Source organism: Podarcis filfolensis (assembly GCF_964270895.1).
Source record: "Podarcis filfolensis genome assembly, chromosome: 17".
Taxonomy (NCBI): Eukaryota; Metazoa; Chordata; class Lepidosauria; order Squamata; family Lacertidae; genus Podarcis; species Podarcis filfolensis.
The window spans coordinates 18,945,204-18,954,982 of NC_139621.1; the positions used below are offsets into that span (position 1 = coordinate 18,945,204).

Genomic DNA, 9,779 nt, shown 5'->3' on the forward strand with positions numbered 1-9,779 from the left:
AACATTTTGGAAAATTCATCACTCCCCCCAAAATAGCTGATTATCCTATGTGGAGGACAAATGGCCTGCAAAAGCGTGGGAGGTAAGATATTTGGCCCAGCTTTAATTTGAACCAGGAACTTCTTGGTTCATTCTCTAGGGGAGCACTTAGCGAGTAATTCATTGAATTCAGCAGCACTTGTTTCCAATTACGCATACATAGGACTGGGCTCTTGAATCACTATGTTAACTCCATTTTCATTTTCATGCTCTAGTTCAAAAACAGGGTAACTGTATGATTAAGTGTAATGTACACAATCTATGGAAATTTAGCACATTTTTTTTTAGCCAACCAATGATCTGTCCACAAAAGCTATCTTTATTTAAGCAACTTATGCTGTTTAAGTTGAAGATAAGGAAGAAAAAGAAAACAGAACAGATGTTTTCCATACTTTACTGTATCTTCATTTATTTTAAAAAAAAGAGGGGCGAGGAGGCTAATATGACCTATTTCCAATGCTTACATTTGTTATTTTGAACATAGTGCTGAAACCGTGCAAATTAACTGGCAATCCTTCCATGTCTTTTAACACAGCTATACCATAAAGATAAACCAAGAAAAACAAAATCTAAATCCTAAGAAATGTAAACAGCAAGAACAGCCGTTCTTTTTCAAGAGGTGCTGTTTTCTTCACAGCCACAGTCAATACTGGGCTTGATCCAAGCATATCTGAGATGCAGCAGTTTAAAGGAATCACAGAACTTGCAACTTTCAAAACCGATTGCAAAACAAGATTCTTAGCATAGCAGCTCTACATCATGGAGCTTAAATCATGGCACAGAACAAAAAAGTAGGGGCTCCATATTACATAAAATCACAGGTGTTCAAAGGCAAGGAATTCCCATCTACCTCAAGCAAGCAAGTCAAGCCACGGATGGCAGTATACAACCTTTTACATTCTTTAGCCAGTACAACCAGATAGTAAATTATTTCCTAGCAGCCAAATATGTCTATAAATTACGGGATAAAAAATACCGAGGCACCAAGAAAAAACCTTGGTGTAGCTCATGATTGGATGCGGGTGGCGCTATGGGTTAAACCACAGAGCCTAGGACTTGCCAATCAGAAGGTCGGCGGTTCGAATCCCCGTGAGGGGTGAGCTCCCGTTGCTCGGTCCCTGCTCCTGCCAACCTAGCAGTTTGAAAGCACGTCAAAGTGCAAGTAGATAAATAGGTACCGCTCCGGTGGGAAGGTAAACAGCGTTTCCGTGCGCTGCTCTGGTTCGCCAGAAGCGGCTTAGTCATGCTGGCCAATAAAGCGAGATGAGCGCCACAACCCCAGAGTCGGTCACGACTGGACCTAATGGTCAGGGGTCCCTTTACCTTTACCTTTAGCTCATAATTACTGAGGAAAAAGCTTGACTGCAATTCCTGATTCAGATGAAATGCTAAGCCAAATCCTACCTTATGTAGGTAGCAAAAATGACCAGGAAGGAAGAAGAAGAAGAAGAGTTTGGATTTGATATCCCGCCTTTCACTCCCCTTCAGGAGTCTCAAAGCGGCTAACAATCTCCTTTCCCTTCCTCCCCCACAACAAACACTCTGTGAGGGGAGTGAGGCTGAGAGACTTCAAAGAAGTGTGACTAGCGCAGGGTCACCCAGCAGCTGCAGGTGGAGGAGCGGAGACGCGAACCCGGTTCCCCAGATTATGTGACTACCGCTCTTAACCACTACACCACACTGGCTCTCTGTGTGAGAGCAGAGCAGCAGTGAACTCTCTCCTCTGGGAGCCAATAAGACTTCCATGCCCCTGCTAAGCCACAGTTTAGCTTAGCACAGGTGTAGGCAACCTGAGGCCTGGGGGCCGGATGCGGCCCAATTGCCTTCTCAATCTAGCCCGCGGACAGTCCAGGAATCAGCGTGTTTTTACATGAGTAGAATGTGTCCTTTTATTTAAAATGCACCTCTGGGTTATTTGTGGGGCATAGGAATTTGTTCATTCCCCCCCCCCCAAAATAGTCTGGCCCCCCACAAGGTCTGAAGGACGGTGGACCGGCCCACGGCTGAAAAAGGTTGCTGACCCCTGGCTTAGCATGATGTTTGAACCAGGCCACTGTGAAATACAGATGCAACCATATGAAAATGCATACTGAAAAGAAACAATTCTGCATTGTGTGGAAATATCACACATTAAAATCCCACAACTAAATAAGGACTAGTTCATCCTTAAGTCTAGTTCATCCTTAAGTTCCTCTGGCTTGCATTATTCATCTAAAAGTTAGAGAAAGTAGAGGAACATTCCCAACTAAAAATGGTATAGTTGTATACATCACTATAATATCTCTAGTCATTTCTGTGTCATATTAACTCCCTTGTGCTCCCTGAAATTCTAAATTTCAGAAAGCAGGGCAAAAGAGTTATTAGACTACAGCAGGGTATGTTTGAAGTTCGAGGTAATGAGTTATACATTTATAAGTTTGAAAATTAATAGATTGCTACTGAGAAACTCTGTGAAATCTGAGATTGCAGTCAAAGGCAAGAAATTCTGTAAGGGATCTATGGAAATTAAGGCTGTAATCCAATGCACATTTGCCTTGGAATAAGCCCCACTGAATAAAGTGGGGGCGGGGAGCGGGTTTGAACTGTGAGCATACACGGGCCTTACCTATGTAAGCACAGTGTGTGTTTTTTTCAAATGGCCATGCAGAATCTACAGACCTACAGTGCTTTTTTTTTTTTAATTAAAAAGGTTAAGATAAGCTAAAACTACACCTCTGTATTTGTATAAATAGCAGCCATGACATGAATTCCATGAGCCAAAGTTCCAAATGCTAAAAACAGATATATGTATATATTTCCTGCATGATAGCCATGCAAGACTTTTGGCCCACAACAACCCCAGCAGACTCCAGAGCCAACAATTTTCATTGCCAAACTGAAATCAAATTCCCCAACCTGGAAAAATGAGTCACTGCAGAGCAGAACACACAATGCAACAAAAATATGTTGGCACCAACGAATGATTTCCCACTCCCTGCTCTTAAAGATATATATATATAGAGAGAGAGAGAGAGAGAGAGAGAGAGATACCTATATCATCTATATCTATATCAACTATATGTATATCTACATCTATCTATATCTCCAAGTCAGAAGCACCTAGAACTTGGTCAAATGAAAAACTTGGTCAAATGCACAAATGACCAAAATAGGGGTGGTGCATTTTACCCAATATTTGAGTTTCGATTTATTGACATTAAAGAAAAGGCCCAGAACCACTGGCTAGACCTTTTTGAAAAAGCTTATAATTGATGTATTCATTCATTTACTATGTTCCATTTCTTTTCCACCATTTGCCAAACACACAGCTAGGGTAACAAAAAATTAGGAAGAAGAGCATCATTGTACCAACTTGCTCAGATTCCACAACCAGATTGTTGACTGAGGTCAACTTATTGGGAACGTGAAACTCCCTTCCTTGTTATGATAAAACATATTCACCGGCTGACTGTTTCTATCTGAGCACAATTCAAAGTGCTAGCCATGACCTTTAGATCCTTAAATGGCTTGGGATCAATATGAACCTTCATGGGTTTAAAGACTCTAAAGACAGGGATGTGAGGATGTGGAGGTTTGCAGGCTCAGGCACCCCCTTCCAAGAGAGGCTGTTTTGGCCCCTTCTCTGATGGCACTCTAGTAGCAAGTGAAGACCTCCTTGTTCAGGCAGGTCTTTGGCCTGTTGCAAACCTCTTCCTATGTTCTTAATTGTGGGGCAGCCTCTCTACATTCCCATGCTTGTTTGTAATTGACCCATTGGTGATACACTTTGTTGATTCTGAAGGCCATAATATAATGAAGAAAATAAGTTGGTCTCTGAGGAATGTAGATATAGATATGGAGGACCTCATAGCAGTAGTGTCCAAAACACAATGGGGAACTAACACAGTTCTTTTCTGTGATCAAAAGAGCTGGCATGTTCTATACAAACTGATGTTCCTGAACAGTCACCAATGACAGTCCACATCGAGCACGCAAGTGACAACAGACTACCTTGAGGTTACAGAGGCATGAATTGTCGTCATCGTATCCTGGTCAAATAGACAAGCATGTGAAAGGTGTCAAACAAAATTATTTCAGTCTAGTGTGGTTCAACTTCAGTTAGCTCACCTACTTCCAAAATGTCACCATGGCAAGAAACACAGACTCTGTAGGACCCGGGTCAGATTAAAAAGAAGCACAGCTGGGTGACACCAGCATATGCATCCAAACCTCCATGCAATCTCACTACACAGTCAAAAGAAGTGTGAACGAGATGGAGCCCTCTAGGAGTTCAATGGGAGTAAATGGGGTAGAGATGCACAGCTGGCCATTTTAGCCCTCTGTCTCTTCTTAACTGAAATGAGCAGAAATCGTAGACTTGTGACACAGCTCTGGAGTATGAAGCCTACAGGAAGATGTAATGATCGGTGCCAAGCAATGGCAATTATAAATTGGCATAAACCAAGAAACACAATTTCTCTTACTTTCCCCCTCCGTGCAGGGTTAGCAAACATGATGCCCTCCAGCTGTTGAACCACAACTCCCATCATCTCTGACCACTGGCTATGCTGGCAGGGTCTGATGGAAGTTGTAGTCGAGCAAAACATCTGGAGGGAACCACGTGGTCTGCTCCTGTCCTAGTGAGTGAAGCCAGCGATCATAAATCGTCAAGAGCTGTGGCTGTTCCCATTATTGTTTAGGGAAATCCCTAAAAACAGAAATGTCATGATTTAATGGGCAGAAATGTAAAGCGGAAGAGATCCTATCAACATGTGGTGGGATGGATTAATATAGAAAAATACTGTATCTAAAACAGTCAGAGAACATGTAGAGCAACTTGCACGAGTGTGGTACTCTCCAGATGTTTTTACTACAACTCATATCAGCTTGAGTCGGCACAACCAATGGTCAAGGATGATGGGAGTTGTAGGTCAAAACAAATGGTAGGCACCCTAGGATGATTTAGAGACTTCACTTGAAGTTAGATTCCCAATTTGACTCACAGGAGAGGGGGGATAGAAATACAGTGGTACCTTGGGTTACATACGCTTCAGGTTACAGACTCCACTAACCCAGAAATAGTGCTTCAGGTTAAGAACTTTGCTTCAGGATAAGAACAGAAATCAGGTTACGGCGGCACGGCGGCAGCAGGGGGCCACATTAGCTAAAGTGGTGCTTCAGGTTAAGAACAGTTTCAGGTTAGGAACGGACCCGAGGTACCACTGTATGGATAAAGATGGTCAACTTTGATTTTAACCTTTCTTTCTTTCTTTCTTTCTTTCTTTCTTTCATTTCCAGTTTCTTCTTCTGATCTAGACTATGCCTGGTTATCCTTGTTCAGCCTCTTCAAGCTTAAGGAAATGAAATTGGACAAAAGACTTCTGTGTATACATTCTTATCCTGAGCTCCTCTGCATTTTTACAAAATCATGCTGATACTTTTTTCTTCTTCTGTAGTTAAGCAAGCACATGTATAAAATAGGAGAAAGCACGAAAGGACTTAAATCAGCCCAGAATTTGTGACGCTATGAATATTAATTTTAAAAGTATGCAGCATTTAGTCCACACAAGCCTCATTGCTTTGACGATTATTTCAACTAAAATGCTTTGTCCAAGGCAAGACAGCTTATGAAAACGCAGTGCTTGAAACATGCTCTATCTACACACTTTCCTTTATACTTAGCAGACCAAACGGTGCATATTTAAGACGAAGTCCTTATTCAACTTTTAATAAATTAAGGCCGCAATATTACACATATGCCTGGGAATAAGTTCCATTGAACTCAGTAGGACTTACTTCTGAGTAGACACGCATAGGATTGTGCTCTAGGAGTAAAACTCTAAGTATGTTTACTTAAGAGTAAATTTCACTGGCTCAGTATGATTTATTTCTGAGTAAGCAAGCCTGGGATTGGGCTGCACAGCTAATTAGGACCAGAAAGAGGCTTATATTTCATGTTAATGGAGAATTATCATCATACAGTGACTAAAACATATCAGAATTGTCTGCTGGGGGGGCGGGGGAGAGAGAATCAACCATTTCACAACTTTTCAACCACCCTGACTGCAAGAATAACTTAAGGTGGTTAAAACGTGCTGTGGGATTTCTAATCCACACCCAACAATATTGTCATAAATTGCCGAAGCAAGGAAGCTGACAATGGGTTAATTCTTGAGAACTGAATCCTTATGCATTTCCAACACCTCAGCTTAGGCTGAGAGCAACACTCCCAGGGTGTCGCCACTCTTTAAACTTCAAAAATACCATATGGCTCCAAGGAGCGGTGGTTGGGGGGAGAGGAGGAGGGAAATACCTAGGTTTGGAAACCTATTGCAGAGTAACAAATTTCCAAAGAAACCAAGATGGGATCTTAAACCTTAAATTCCAAAACTGGGCGCCTTATTTTTATTTTTTTTACCCCCAAGGGGAAGAACTCAAAACTCCCGTTTGGAAAAAGGGGTGCAGAACTTGCAGAGAGTTGTGATTCTTGCTAGACAGAGGAAGAATCTTGTTTACTATGCAGCAAATTTCATCTTAAACAAGGATACTCGAGATTGGGTTGGGGAGCGGGGAAAACGACAGCTTGACTTGGAACGAAACTACTCACAGGGGTGCCAACTTGAATAAAATATAGAGGGGGGCCTGTAAGCCCCGCTCCACATAATCCATCACAGGGCGCACAAACACCATTTGAATGGCAATGCCCATTCACGGGGAGGGGCAACCCCCAAATATTTTATAGGGGGGTTAGGGGTGCCAACTTGGAATAAAATATTGGGCGACAATAAGCCCCGCCCCCACATCCCAAGATCGGCAATGCCCGTTCGCTAGGGGATGGGGAATATTTTATAGGGGTTTTAGGGGTGCCAACTTGGAATGAAATATTGGGAGGGGGGCAAGTCAGTCTTGCCCTGGATAATCGATCACATGACACCATTGGAATGGCAATACTGTACAGCCCACCCACTTTTTATTGGTGGAACCCCTCGAAATTTTGGGGGTGCGCGCGCGTAAGATGACACCCCCCCATCCTCGGAGTTGTCTCCTGACCTCTATGGCCACTAAACTTCCCCACGAAGTCGCCCTTAAAGCCCCGAGAAGGAGGAGGAGAAGAAAACGAGCGGATCCGTCCAATCGCACCCATTTAAAACCCAGCGACGTGGAAGGAAAATCCCTTTTTTTTTCCTTACCCCCCTGGCGAAATGGAAGCGAGAGAGGAATAGAAGAAGCTATTCGAAAGCAGGGAGAGAAAGCAGACATTCTTCCACCGAGGAGGGAAACTTTTTTGGCGAGGTGGAGAGGAAAGGGATTTTTAAGACCGACGCCTGGAAAAAATAAAATAATGATTGCCGAGTATTAGAGAAGCCGATTTCCACCCCCAAAAAAGTGTGTTTGCCCCCCACCCACGGGAAAAATCCACCCACCCCCTTACCTCCCTCCCTCCCCCCCCCCACTCCGCGTTTACCTGGGCCAGGCGATGCGCCCCGCAGCCCCACGGACGGGCTGAGCCGGAGGCGCGTCTTCCCGCCGCCTCTCGCTGCTAATGCCGCCGCTGCCTCGTCCCAAGTCGGCCGCCGACTCCAGCCGCTCACTTCGCGGCGGCGGGGCAGCGGGGAGGAGGAGGAGGCGGCGGCGTCAGCAACACCATCCTCTCCCCATCTCCATCTCTCTCTCTCTCAGAGGGGACTCGGAGGAGAGGCTGCGCTCCCGAGCAGAGCGGTGGCAGCGGTTGTGGCGCGCTCAGCCTCCAACTCTCCTCCGCGCCCCCCGCCTTCGCTGCTGCTTCTTCTTCTTCTTCTTCTTCTTCTTCTTCTTCTTCTTCTTCTTCTTCTTCTTCTTCTTCTTCTTCTTCTTCTTCTTCTTCTTCTTCTTCCCCACCCCGCGTTGGATCCGCGTGCCCCGCGCAAATGGCGCTGCTGCCCGCCTCTCTCTCTCTCTCTCTCTCTCTCTCTCTCTCCCTCTGGGGGGGGGAGAGAGTTTTGAGGGTTAAGTATAAGCTGGATTCACGTATAGGCTAAACAAGGCTATAGCTGAGGGCCCCACTCGCTTGGGCCCCCCCCAAAAAAAAATTAAAGGAGAAAAGAAAACTGGATGTACATTTCCAAAATACAAAATGTAAGATTAAAAAAAAAAAAACACCTACATACAGCAACAGTGTTTTGTGTTGTGTAGGCTCCTATGATGTCCAACAGGTAGGTCGTGATCAGGTAGATCACTGGTAGATCATTGGCTCCCCCCAAAGAAGCTGAACAACTGTGGCTCCCTAAAAAAAAGGTCAACATTTTACCTCCTCCCTGAAAAAACTCAACAACTTTGACCCGAACCCCCCCCCCCATGGGCCTTTCTCGTTCCTAATTTGTGTCTGCACAGACGCAGACGGCGGAAATCACGTCTGCACAGACGCCAGTGCGGGAAATCGCACACACACACGCAATCCGGCCCACGGAGGGTTCTTCGCTGGAGTGATCCGGCCCTTGAGAGGTAAACCTTGCCGACCCCTGGCATAGACAGGATTTGGGGGTATAGTATAGCCAGAGACAGTTTGACATGTTTAAAAAATTCACCTGGACAGAAATTTTACCCCTGGAAAAGAGGACGTGTCCTAGAAAAAGAGGACACATGGCAACCCTCTAACACCATCTCCAACTCCTCGAAAGATTCCATCAAGGATGTCTCTGATTTTTTTTCCATATCACTTGGGAAGACAGGCAAACTAATGTCAGTGTAATGGAAGTAGCAAAGATCACCCACGTCAAAGCAATGATTCTTCGTTGGACTGGTCATGTTTGGATGCCTAATTATTGTCTTCCAAAGCAACTACTCTATTCTCAACTTAAGAATGGAACGCAAAATACCAGTGGGTAAAGAAAGAGATTTAAAGACTCTCTCAAGGCAAATCTTAAAAAACTGCAGTATAAGCACGGATAACTGAGAAACACTGGCCTGCGAGTGCTCCAATTGGAAAACAGCTTTCCCCAAAGGTGTCGTGGACTTTGAAGAAGCACGCACTCAGAATGAAAGGGAGAAGCGTGCTAAGAGGAAGGCACGCTTGGCAAACCCTCACCGTGATCAACTCCTACCCGGAAATCTATGTCCCCACTGTGGAAGGACGTGTGGATCCAGAATTCGCCTCCACAGTCACTTACAGACTCACCGTTAAGATCATGTTCATGGAAGACAATCTTACTTGATTATGAGTGATTGCCAAAGAAGAGAAGAAGATGGTGCTGGTGGTGAAGAAGAAGAAGAAGAAGAAGAAGAAGAAGAAGAAGAAGAAGAAGAAGAAGAAGAAGAAGTGTGTGCTCCCTTTACACAAGGAGTGTTACCCACCAAAGGTGCCAACTTGAATAAAATATTGGAGCAAGAGCAACCCCATAAAATGGATCACATGACATAGCACATGCACACACCATTGGAATGGTAATGCCCATCAACTTTGGGGGGACAGCCCCCTAAAATATTTTATGGGGGGCCGGCCAAAGAGACCTCAGCCTGTAGGAGTTCAGCCACCTCCGCTTGACCTTACACTAGATGCAACCCATCAGCGGTGTCAACTTGAATAAAATATTGGGGGAGGCAAGTAAGCCCTGTCCTACATAATCAATCACATGATGCGGCGCAAACACACCATTTGAATGTCAATGGCCATCAACTTTTGGTGGAGGGGAAGCCCCCTCAAATATTGTATGGGGAGGGTGTGAAGGGACCTCGGTCCCCAGGAGTTGGCTCCTATGTTCCCCAGCCACCTTTGTTGACCATAC

The 9,779-nt window shown here is 44.7% G+C and overlaps 1 protein-coding gene across 1 annotated transcript in view; it reads right to left on the minus strand.

The window, feature by feature from the left end:
• Positions 1-8,154, minus strand: part of LPAR1 (lysophosphatidic acid receptor 1) — a 65,958-nt gene extending 57,804 nt beyond the window's left edge. Inside the window, exon 1 of the mRNA XM_083593790.1 lies at positions 7,484-8,154. The gene's annotated coding sequence lies outside the window, so the exon portion shown is untranslated. The remainder of the gene's footprint in view (positions 1-7,483) is intronic.
• Between the last annotated feature and the right edge of the window lie 1,625 nt (positions 8,155-9,779).